Source organism: Amphiura filiformis, chromosome 11 (genome assembly GCF_039555335.1).
Source record: "Amphiura filiformis chromosome 11, Afil_fr2py, whole genome shotgun sequence".
Lineage (NCBI taxonomy): Eukaryota > Metazoa > Echinodermata > Ophiuroidea > Amphilepidida > Amphiuridae > Amphiura > Amphiura filiformis.
This window is the reverse complement of record NC_092638.1, coordinates 48,274,907-48,287,700: the sequence shown is the minus strand read 5'-3', so window position 1 is coordinate 48,287,700 and position 12,794 is coordinate 48,274,907. Positions and strand designations below refer to the sequence as shown.

The following is a 12,794-nucleotide window of genomic DNA, read 5'->3' as shown; positions in this document are numbered from 1 at the left end:
TATGCTTCGATTATATTTATAAATACGTTTTTATAAATATGCACGTGACCCATGGGCACGACATTCCAAGGATAGCAAGCGTGACCAAATCCTCATGCAATGAATTAAAAAGTTACATTTATTTTATTACAAGTATACTATGGAAAGCCGATCATTTGACAGCTATTTAATTGTGCGTTTTATCCAATATTGAATTCGAGTCAAGCTCTGTCTGTGGATATTATGAGCGCCCTCTAACAAGTTCAGGTCATCATTATAATAACAATATGCTATTAACATAAGATTTGGACAAATACAAATTACTAATTGTCAAATCCTGATTTCTATTATCCTTGGGCCATCTTGTGTGTGGCTGCTACCACTAGACATAATTTTGAATGAGAAAACAGACATTTTGTGAGAAACGGCTAAAATGGAAAGAATTTAAATTTAAAACCATGGCGCTAGTCCGAAACTGAAACCTACAGCGCTAGTCCGAATTTGAAAAGCACTGCGCTAGTCCGAATCTGAAAAGCACTGCGCTAGTCCGAATATCTGACTAGCGCAATGTTTCCCCTAATTCGAATTCGGACTAGCGCAGTGTCTTTCAAATTCGGACTAGCGCAGTGGTTTTCAGTTTCGGACTAGCGCAGTGTTTTTTAGATTCGGACTAGCGCCGTGTCGGACTGAAGGAGTGTTTTCCAGATTCGGACTAGCGCAGTGGTTTTCAATTTCGGACTAGCGCAGTGGTTTTCATTTTCGGACTAGCGGTGTGTCGGACTGGCAGAGTGTATTTTAGTTTCGGACTTGCGGCTTGTCGGACTGGTGCAGTGCATTTCAGATTCGGACTAGCGGCGTGTCGGACTAGCGGAGTGTCGGACTAGCGGCGTGTCGGACTAACGCCCTGTACCCCTTCAGCCCACTATGCATTTAAAAACTATTAAACAGGTGGGAACACAATGGCCATGTATGGCTGTGGATTCAACCTACCATGGCATTTTCTGCCATGAAGATATCGGGGCGATGACACTGTGTGTGGGTATGAGAAGGATGTGTTTGCCTGTTTATTATGTTGGTTTTATTTCTGTACATTTTATTTAAAAAAATAATGAAAATTATCATATAAGCAGGCGATACTCCCGTTCAAATGAAAGACCGTCATGGGAAAACATTAGGCACCGTTCACCTGCATGTTAATACACGTATAATAGTGTATTGTGATTAGCTTATTGAAGCAAAAATGACTTTATAAAGTCCATCTGTTACATTTTCCATTAATCCGCTTAAAAAGGCATTTCGTGATCCACAGCCTCATCCCCCCACTTTTTTCAACAAAAGTTGAGATTTTTATACCACTGGATACCTCTGGCTACATAATGTTTATGTACCAAATATTTCTTGGGAGATTAATTCGTTTAGCAAAAATATCGCCAAATTTGAACTTCGTTCTGGTATACCAGAACGAAATTACAACAGTGGAGCAGTGTAAAACACATAATCATGCATAATTCGCAAACGCAAAATCAGAATCAACTGACATTTTGGGAATAAGCTTTTTTCGTGGATATCTACTGAAAAATGTCATAAAAAGAGGATGCTAAGATCACGAAATCCTCCTTTAATAGGCCTGTTTATAATGTAAAACACACAAAAGATAAATCATGGAAAAAAATGTCATGCAATGTACTCAATGTTTTAGTTCCTGTTTGTGCCGGGGTCTCTCTCAAACGACTGTATTTTTAAATGTGTATATAACGCTGATCCATTTTTCGGTGAAACAATAAACTGATAAAACACACGCCTATACGTGTTTTCAGTACGCCTTAGCTTAGAAGTAATAAGATTGCATCTTAGAATCATATATCACATCACAAAATCTGGTCCGACCTAAACGGCTGACACAGAACAACAACCGTTTTTTCATTACCACTCCTAGATAGAACATATTTGAAAAAAAAAAAAGAAAAAATAGAGAAAACTTTTAAATGTCAGATTAATGTAAAATGTATATAAATGGTATAAAACGTTCTAATAACATTCAAAAATAGTTTTCAAAATTTGCAGAAATGTTTGCCAAAAATATTTTACAATATCATTTTGACAACATCTTTAAAATGTAAATGAAGGAGCAAACTTGGATGCTCCCCTGATTAATTATGCTGACACTTGGTATTCTTTTGACTCACGTCCAACAACCAAATACTTGACTTCAAATGACAAATCAGTGCACAAAAGGATACACTTAAGGTGGCTGTGTACTCTCAGACATGCATGTAGTAAAAGTGCAATAACTTTGTAATTATTCGCGCAAAACATATAAAAGTATACATTTTTATGAAGGCAAGATATCAATAAATCTTAATATAAATACAGATTTGGGGTAAAAACAACAATTTTGAAGAAAATCACAAAAAAGTGAGTTTTTGGCAATATTTGTTAGGTACATCATAACAAAAAAACACTCTTTCCAAAATATTTTATTTTGTTTTTAGCTCAATCTTGAGGCTCCATTCCAAAAACTGTTTTTTTATTTTTTTGATATTGGCCTTATTTTTTGAGATATTGACCATATAAGGCATCAAAATGAACTTTTTAAAATTCAAAAACGCCTATTTGCACAAAATGATGCCCAAAATCGGAAATAGACCAAAATATAAAAAAATGAGAAAACCGTTTCTTGAGTCGATCATGCTTTTTACGATGATCATATTTGCTTACCTATAGATGCTGTATTTATTGAGTTATCGTGTACCTAAATCGTCATTTTACCGAGAAAATGAACATTGAAATAATGGCCGTTGAAGTTTAAAGTGGTCACATTTTGCACTTTCATCGAATCTCACAGGAGAATGCGACAGTTTTCGTTTTTGTAACTTATATTACGTGAACATCGGTAAATCCACAGCCCCTTGAGAAGTTTGAGCGAAATCCATTCATAACTTGATATATAAATCGGGGAAAGAACTTGAAAAACCCACATTTTATCAGCTAAAACGGAGCCATTTGACCACTAGGTTTTTGTGAAATCAGTGCTTCCGTGGTGTTTCCATAAGATGCGCCGCGCATGCAGATAAGCGTCGCGTATGCGTCGCGTATTTGTGCGTTAACAAATTGCGCGATACGCAACGCGATGAGTTGTTGCGCGCGTGTAACTTGCTGGTACAACAAAGATTTTCTTTCCTTTTCAATTTCAAACACGAGTGGAATAGTGAAATAAAATCCTTAAAATATTGCAGTTGGAGTTTACAAATCTGGATTTTCATTCCTTGTATTTATAAAAAACATAACAAGGTACAAACATATCATAAAAACTCAATTTTGAGAAAGAAACAATGGCTAGAGTACACAGCCGCGTTAAGATGAAACGTATCTTCTTTATTATCTACTTTCTTCTACACATCGAAGTCTTTTATTGCGTTAGACAAGGTAAAAGATTGATTTCTTTCCGAGAGCATCAACAACTATAAAAATCAAAATGGCAGCCTCCAGTGAAACATGTGGCTATTTTTAGCTTATTTCAAGGGCGCACAACACTTAAACAAACTTTAATTTAGGTAAATGGCGTCAACAGTCAATGCATTGTTTTTTCAAATAAAACGTTTAAAAAGTTGTCATTTTTGTAACTCTGCAAGTCGGAATCCCGTGATTACGATATCCTGATTCCTGACATTTCACAAATCAAAATTTTTTTACGTATACTTCTACCCAAGATGACTTATGGATTCGTCACTGCACGTTACATTGCTGGATTTGTCGCTATTATCAGCCTACTAGCTACGTTTTGGTTACACCACAGAGAAATAATTCTATTTCAAAGTTCGTCTACAATAACGTCAGGTAATGGAAAGGATTTATGTGTTTTATTAAAGCTCTTCAATCATATAGTATTTTCAACCTTACAGGGATGCACGGAGATTTGATTTAAATTGCCCATTGGTGGTGATGGTGGTGATGATGGTGGGTGGTGGTGGTGGTGGTGGTGGTGGTGGTGGTGGTGGTGGTGGTGGTGGGTGGTGTTGGTGGTGGGTGGTGTTGGTGGTGGGTGGTGGTGGTGTTGGTGTTGGTGGTGGTGGTGGTGGTGGTGGGTGGTGTTTGGTGGTATTGGTGGATGTGGGTTTGTGGTTTTGGTGGTGGTGGTAGGTGGGTGGTGGTGGTGTTGGTGGTGTTGGTGGTGGTGGTTGGTGTTGGGTGGTGGTGGTACTAGTGGGTGGTGTTGGTGGTAGTGGTGGTGATGGGTAGTGGTGATGGTGGGTGGTGGTAATTAGTGTAGCGGTTCTGTCCTCACTTTTCACCACAAGGTCCTGGGTTCGATTCCCGTGCGGCTTTATTTGCTTTTGGTTTCCAGTCCATACGCTTTTGCGTATGTTTTTCCCGGGCACTCTGGTTTCCTCCTGCTTCTAAAACTGGACTTTCTTCCTTGAGCACATTGTTCCGCGGAAGTAAAGAAACAAGATAACAAAGAAAAATATTTCAGCCACTGACCCATAAATTTTCCCGTTGGATGGAAAAATAGTACAAATGAGGTTGTTAATCCGTCCATCCTCCTATAAACATCGAACACGTATTTGCATTACTGTGTGTCACAATTTTTCAATACGTTACCATTATTTTTAGGAGTTGAAGAACGTGAAAGGGAACTTACAAATGAAGTCACATCAGAGGTAAGTAAGATAATCCATCCGACCGCGATAGATAACAAAGTTCACGCTATCTCAGGCCTGGGTGCTCAATCTCGCCGATTAACTCATCGGCGTGCCCGGAACCTAAGCCGCAGACCCACGCCGATGCACATATGCTGAGAAATAAAGTACTGTTGCGATATGTACTAACAAAATGTGTGTGTGCTCTATGAAAAGTCATGTTCAGTCACCCGTTCATCGGCTTGATCGGCCAAACTCCTGCATTTTTCGAAACCCGGCTTATAACATTTGACAACAATACCCTTACAAATTAGTGTCCTTGAGTGCGTTGATTCTTTGCCGGAATTATATCGACTGATCCGCAAATTGCTCACGGTGAGTAAACTCAAGTAAGTACTACAATAAATATTAATATAAAGGTTTAGAGTAAGGAATGACAAACCGCAGAACAAGAAGATGGCAAGATGTTGCGAACTCGATGTCCATAACTGCTCGCGATTTCGCAACCAGGGATATGGCTACGCTATATTAATTCGTCGGCGTACTGCGGCTTGAAACTGCAAGCCGCAGGAGAGCCTTCGAAATGCTCCGAGACGACGCAGAGTTAATCGGCGAGATTGAGCACCGGGGCCTTAGGCACCATATTCAATTCGGTCCTATAGAACTATCTGTGCCCGGTTTAAGTACCGATGACTCTTAACATCGTTCCCTGGGGATATAATAAATTGTGTCAAGCATAATAATTAAGAGTTGCATAGTGCAATTGTTTTTCATTTAAATAAAAAACAAATGCACTGTACAAATTTTCATGGTACGATAAAGGCGCTATAGGACCAAAAAAATTCAAACAATTTTATGTGAACTATCTTCAGAGCTTCTTGGTCTCCCAAAAAAAGTCATCGTTTGCAGTTGATTCACAACACAGCTCATCGTCTTGACCCGCACACCAAACCTTCCAGTCTACGAAATAAATCTAACACCTGAACTTACTTTCTGCAACTTTGCTATGTAAAAAGTTCCAGTATTAGATTTATTTCCAAGGCCAAAACTCTGTTTACATGTTTACATTGGCTAGTTCGTTTAAAGGGACACTTCGTGATCCTTAGCCTCACCCCCAGTTACTACAAGCAGGTTGAGACTTTTTCATACTATCAGATACCTGAGATTACTCCCCATTCCAGAAAAATACAGAACTAATTTTGAAAAAATCCCATAATTCTTCATACATGATACAATCTACCACGAACTGACTTACGCTTATACAGAACATCTTATTAATCAATATTTATCGAGGTCATGGAGGACGCGGTCATGTGCTGTGGCAGCTCCACTTCTATTGCATCCGTGCTTGTTGATAAAATAAACAATGCAATAGTGGATTATAAAACCCACAAATCTAGACTTAGAAAAGGCATTTGATACAATATATCACAATATTTGGAATATGGACATGCGCGTATGTGGGCCTTTGGGGCGCGAGCTCCTCGGGGTAAAAGCAGGGAGTGGCAAAAATGAAGTGGTGGCAGAAGGTAAAGGGTGGCAAAAAGAATCATTAAAGATTGTGTCTGGTTTTTGGTTTGCTAGCGCCTATTATCCTTTTTTGTGGATATCTTTTGAAGCACAGTACACCATAAAAAGAGGGTACTAGAATCACAGAATGCCTATTTAACAATAATTACATTTATGTCTTTTCGAAACAGGAAGACGACGTTTTGATGGAAATGGAACAAAAAAGACGCCGCAAAATTTTAGATGAAGGATGTAAAAAATTTAACCTGTCTCGGGCGCCTCCAAAGTTGACTGGTCGATACACTGGTCATCTTATAGTTGACAATGAATACAAAATTCTCTTCAACTTTATTCCAAAGGTTTCTTGTATGTCTTGGAAGCGTGTCTTCAACAAATTACGTCAAACGCATCACTCAAATAGAGGCAAAGTGCTTCTTCATACTTACACGGAAGAAGAAAAACAATACAGACTCGTGAATTATCGTAAAGCTGTTTTTGTTCGAGAACCAATCACGAGGTTACTCTCCATGTATTTGAGTAAATTTTGCAATTTTGGTAAGACGCAACGAATATGGGAGAGTATGCATGGACGGAATATCGTCAAGCAATACCGAAATGGCTTTACTCCATATTCACCGAAAAATAACGATACTGGACCGAAGCCTTTTCTAAACATAACACTTACAGAGTTTATTCGATTTGTCATGGATAGATATGATAAAAAGGGACATTTTGGCCTAAATTATTTATCAGATCATTTTCTACCGCAAAATCTGGTAGCTTCTCCATGCGCGATTCATTACGATTTTATCGGCCATTTTGAAAATTTAACGACGGAGGCACCGTATATGTTGAAATATCTCGGTGCGAATCAAGCTGTTCAGTATCCACCGGTACATGCATCGAAAGCGGTAAATAAACTTGTAAATGAGTATAAAAAGGTACCGATGGATTTGATGAAAAGGTTACGAAAGTATTATCGTGCTGATTATGAACTATTTGGGTATTCTTTTGGTGATACTCTGAAAAACATTGTCGAGGCCGTTATTTTGGGAGATGACGAATAAATGGATATGCGGAGATATTTAGTGAGGTAGCCAGTGCAACCATCCCCCTCATCATCCGTTGGTACATCGCAGATCGTCGGTAACACTGTGGTCACGCGCCCGTGTGTATACCAACAAACCATTGGCAAAATTTGCCAAATTCGGCAATGTGCTTCTTTGTTTTGACCTGTTTCAGTTAAATTTGGACCTATTTAAATATTATCAATTTATCATTCTTTCCAAATCAATAATTCGATCGATTCATAATACGATGCGCCTCCAGCGTTTGCTGGGAGAGAGGTCAAACGTAATTAGAAAATGGCGATTAGGCAAAGCCCCCGTAATATGAATACAATACAGGAACATAATGTTATTTTGTGTTTAAATGTCAATTTAATGATTTACACGCGAATGCGTTTTAAAACAGTAATTCACCATTATAGTAGATCCATTTTTATCATGTTTATCTATTGATCACACGGACTCAAATATTGGACTGGAAAGAGGAACCACTGGCGGCGCATCGTATTGTGAATCAACAGAATTCGTCATTGTTTATTGACAAGAGCTCGTTTTTTTTTAACCCATAGGTGAATCTTCCTGTGGGTTGATCACCTATACCCATTTAATAATAGTCATTTTAACGGTTTTTCTTTTTTTTTTAAATCAAGTTACAGATCTGCCAATAAGACAAGGAAACAGACATTGAAACATGTATCCGTAACATCTATCAAAACGACCGTCCCCCACAAACTAGCCGTAAAGTCGGCCCCCGTTCAATTTTGTTTTATTTTGTGTTTAGAAAATATATATCAATAAGTTTTAAAATGGTATATTATTTGACTTCAAACGATATCCAGAAGCGGGGTTATGGTTTGTTGAACTTTGCTCCTTCAACAAAATGGTACCTTATTTCGGTTCTACATGTGTCACTTTTTCCAAATTGCTGGTAATAAAATATCAAACAGTCATAATTGCAGGTCATTTCAAATCACCTGCAAGTCAATGAGGTTCAGGAATTGCCTCTCATTGTTAATTGTTGGTTATACATACCTAGACAAAATACAATGCTTTGTAACCCACCACTTGAACAGGCTTTAGCCAAAGCAAACAAAGACTAGAGCTATTTAAGAATTCTATAGACATAGTGAGAGGAGAAGCTTATTATCCTCTTCAGGATATGGTTATTGATTGGTATGACGGGCACTAGCAAAATGAGATACATGTAACACCAACTTGAGATACCTATGAATACGACCTTCATGCACATTTTACACTGCAACTCAGAATACAATTTGCCGACTTTACGGGTGCTTTGTGCTGGACGGTCACATAATATGTAATGAATGAAAATAACGCCAGCTGTATTATCTGTCTCCGTGAGGCACTGTTATGTACATCTATCTCATCTCTGTCTAACACAAATATTTACTACATTTTTCAAAACTGTAATTTTAAATTGGCTGTCACAAAGGGTCAGTGGCTTGTCTTCAGCGACAAAGTATAAGTTAAACTTCATGATAACCAGATGGTAGTGTCTGAAAGGAGAGGACAAAACAGTATTTAAAATTGTATCCCCAGGCCAAGAAAGCGCTATATCAGCTGTTGGGAATTGAGACGTGATGAAAACATGTTTCTGCTATTAAGAACAGTATTCCCTTTCATAATATTTCATACGAAAATTAGGGGTTCATTCATATATTTTCATGACTAAACGGTTGTTTATGCCCGAGGGGCCGCTTGCGGCCCGAGGGCATAAACAACCGTTTAGTCATGAAAATATATGAATGAACCCTGTTCATACATACCAGAACATTTTGTGATTCTTATTTCATCGAAATAATAACAAAATATTATAAGTAACATTATTAAAAAACATGATTTTTGACTCACATCCGGGACACCGGGCATAAACGCTGTTTATGCCCGGCTCTCGACCAATCACGCGCGCTGTTACATAGCGTGTATGTATGAATGGCTGTTCACGTATGAATTACTCGTATTACAATCCATCCATACACTTCTTAGAGAATAAACGATAGGAATTTTTATTTTGCCTATCCTCTATACCGTGTGATAGACGACAGGCAGGTCCAATATCTTGAGTAGTGGATGCCGGCGTAGGTAGAGGATAGGCAAAATAAAAATTCCTATCGTTTATTCTCATTCTTAGTCAGTGAAATATTATTTTAATAACTGTAATGAATTTTTTAAAGCAAAAACTAAGTTACCGTCATAAAAACTCCCCTCATTATAAAATGAACGAAACTTGTTTACAACTTCACGTATTCTGTTGCGCGTACTGCTAGCGCGTTCGCGTATTCCGCACTAGTCTACGCATCCAGCGCGATACATACGCGCACCTCTACACGCGTGTTACGCATTATCAAGACGCATGATGACGTGGGGTCGTCTACGGCCTGATAAACGGCACCCGAAATCATGCGATTGTCCAATCAGATTATGTGTCTACTAATAGACCACTCCCACTGACTAAGAATATACTATGATTAGCTCTTAATAGGCGGGAATTATTCGGTTTTTGTTACTGGGCGAGTCAATGAAGTTCCGTAAATTCACACAAAAGCACGCGACATTCACGCAAAGCGCAGTTCGCGTAGGTGCTGCGCCCAGCTGTGCATACGCCATTCTATATCAATCCACGATGTTATGAGTCCCGCCTATTATGAGTTGATCAGAGTATAGTGCATCATTTACGTATTCTCCATGATGCAAAATGTAGTGCACGAGCAGTCTAATGTAACCCTTGACTAGCCAGGATCTTATTTCAACCACGTTCGGGTTTATCGTCTATTGTGGTCAAAGGCCCAAACCACTTTAGATTGTGTGCTGATGGTTGTGCTTATTTCACGCACAATAATTCTGACTTGCAACATTACTCCGGTGTAATGCCAATCATATATTTAGAGGACAACCCTCAAAGATATAACAGGAATGTTATCAGTGATTATAATTAGTGATTGTGGCAATAAAATTTACTTTTCGTTATGCTTCATTTCTGATTTTAGTGGTTTTTTAGTTTCAATTAAAAGTACTGCCCGTTTTGTACTGCGTCGCTTTAAAATTGAAAAAAGCTATTTGACTTTAACAAATCAAACTCTGCCGTCATATATAATTTCTGATACATACAGCAGCTTATTGTCCGTGCTGTACGAGATACTACTACCCAATAGATTTTATTGTCTTGTGTGTTGACACCACTGGTACTGTAAGCAGCTTAAAGTACGTTTTAATTTAGTGGCTGCCCGAGACTACTAGGAGTATCGTGTAATCTGCCTTCTCCTATACAGTCTCGCTAACTACAACTTACAAAAGCGTAGCTCTGTAAGAATGTAACCTAAAATTTCCCACTTTGAAGTACGAAGTAAAGTACGCAGTAAATTACACAGTTTCGGCGCGCCGTAATGTCAAAAGGAATTAACACACTGTTATGCGCACACAAATACGTGAGCGTCTTAATACGCAACGCCCGACACTCTTACGCAAAATGTGCGTGCCTTACTTCGTACTTCAAACCCGCCCTAAGAAAGTAATGTTATCGTACTGCACTACATTATACATGTCCAATACAGGTACCAATGGCTCATTCTATCGTAACCTGAACATTTGCACAGTGCTTTCGGTTTTTATTTAAATAAAAAATGACAACACTATGCAAATGTTAACTATTGTACGTGATACAATTTATTACATCTCTAGAGTGTAATAGAAAGAGTCGTTGGTATCTAACCTAGCACCGATAGCGCAATAGGTCCAAATAAGACGTGGTGACTAAGTAATTCGGTCTCCCGGATTATTGTAAACCACCACTCATTATCGAATACACCTGTAAATTGGCGGATATTGTGAGGCTTTTGCAAAAGTAGAACCACTTTATGTGCAATATCTAACCTTTGTATCAAATATTTTATTAATAGAATTAAGAACCTGGCAGAAATATACCAAAGAACCATGTTCCATGCTTATACACTAAGCCAAAAAAAAATCTGTGAGAACGGCATCTTGAATCACAGGTCACAGCAAACAATTTTAACACAATTAAGTTAAATTAAACTTATCAGGATCATCATGTCACATGTCCAAAACAAATAATGAAGTCCTTTAGTAACGGGTATGTCCACCGTGAGCTTGCACGCATGCTGGATCACCACATTCACAGCCCAATAATTGGCACCCAGCAAAGAAATCTGTGAGAATCGTTGAACAGAAGTTTGCTTCAATGACACAAGAGAAATGTGCACGGACATGTGACATGATGATCCTAGTAAGTTTGACTCTCTTTAATGTTTTTAACTTAATGTTGTTAAAATTGTTTGCTGTGACCTTATTGATTTAAGATGCCGTTCTCACAGATTTCTTTTGCTGGGTGCCAATTGGGCTGTGAATGTGGTCAATGTTTGACAACTGCTTGGTTACTGACATGTGTTTAGAGTAGAGTATTGAGGCAATCCTGTGTGTAATTTTGGTAAATTTTGATGGACAGGACCTTGTGAAAAATTATAAGTTTCTTTTTTGGCTTAGTGTATAAGTTTGGTACAATATAGACAGGATTACATGTTAGACTTTTATTTATGTTGGACTTTTTTGTATCACCCCTACATGCAGTTGTATAACTGTTTCTTTGTAATACATGGGATACAATAGGTTGTACTGTTTTCTCTTTTTTTTTCTTGAAATACCTAGCAAAACGTTGATGACAGATGTAATAATAACAATGTAAGATATAATGGCACTAAATGTTGTCTTTCTTGACACCAAAACATAATTTCCGACTTCCGAGGTCGGGTTTTTAGTAGTAGTAAACATGTCACAAAATGGCAAATGTAGGGGAAATTCGGTAGTGATGGATCTTTGTGTTTCAAAGGTATAATTATGGTCTTTTAATAATGAACATTTACAGGAGAGAAGAGTGATAGGTAAATTGCTCATAATAATTGCCACCTAGAAGCTTTCAGTGTACACATAAACAGCTATATCAACTAGCTTGTCCTTTAAATCAAAACCTATTTTCCGCCATTTACCTTGCTATATAAACCATTGAAGCATTATTCGAATGGTTATGTTGTCTTTATACAGTAGGCTCTGAAAAACGTCGCCCAGGTCCGTGTTACGTGAAACCGCCTCTAGGAAAAGGATATAATGTTAAAATGGTACTCATGATGAAAGCTGTACCTAGTTTGTATTTGTTACACTATGTAAGATCTCAAACCCTTTGATGTATCGTTTTACATGGTGATTCATTGTCGTAAGATAGAGTCATACGTTTGCAAGTGTCATCATGTTCAGCTGCCTTTATTTCCCCCGACATTAAAATGGCAGTTATATAAAAGGATGGGTATGTTTCGCTTTTAAAGGTAAGTGGTCACGTGGGCAACTTATTCAGTTGCGGGCAACTTATTCAGTTGCGATATGAAATCCTGGTAGCGTCAATGTGATACGCACTTTAGTAAAGTATTTCAATGGGTAATAGGGCGTAGTTAATCATCCACATGATCGAGTTTGAGAATTGAGCAAAACGAGATGCACTGATAAGGTATATGACTATAATACTAACCATAAACATACCTTAGCCGTTCAATCAGGAAAAGGTACAATCAAA

At 38.1% G+C, this 12,794-nt stretch overlaps 1 long non-coding RNA gene across 1 annotated transcript; it reads left to right on the top strand.

Moving 5' to 3' along the window:
* The first annotated feature begins 3,693 nt into the window (after nt 1–3,693).
* LOC140164034 (uncharacterized) lies at nt 3,694–7,236 on the top strand. Its single transcript, XR_011860470.1, has 3 exons — nt 3,694–3,816; nt 4,594–4,640; nt 6,320–7,236. It is a non-coding gene; the product is annotated as an uncharacterized lncRNA (long non-coding RNA).
* The last annotated feature ends 5,558 nt before the right edge of the window (nt 7,237–12,794 follow it).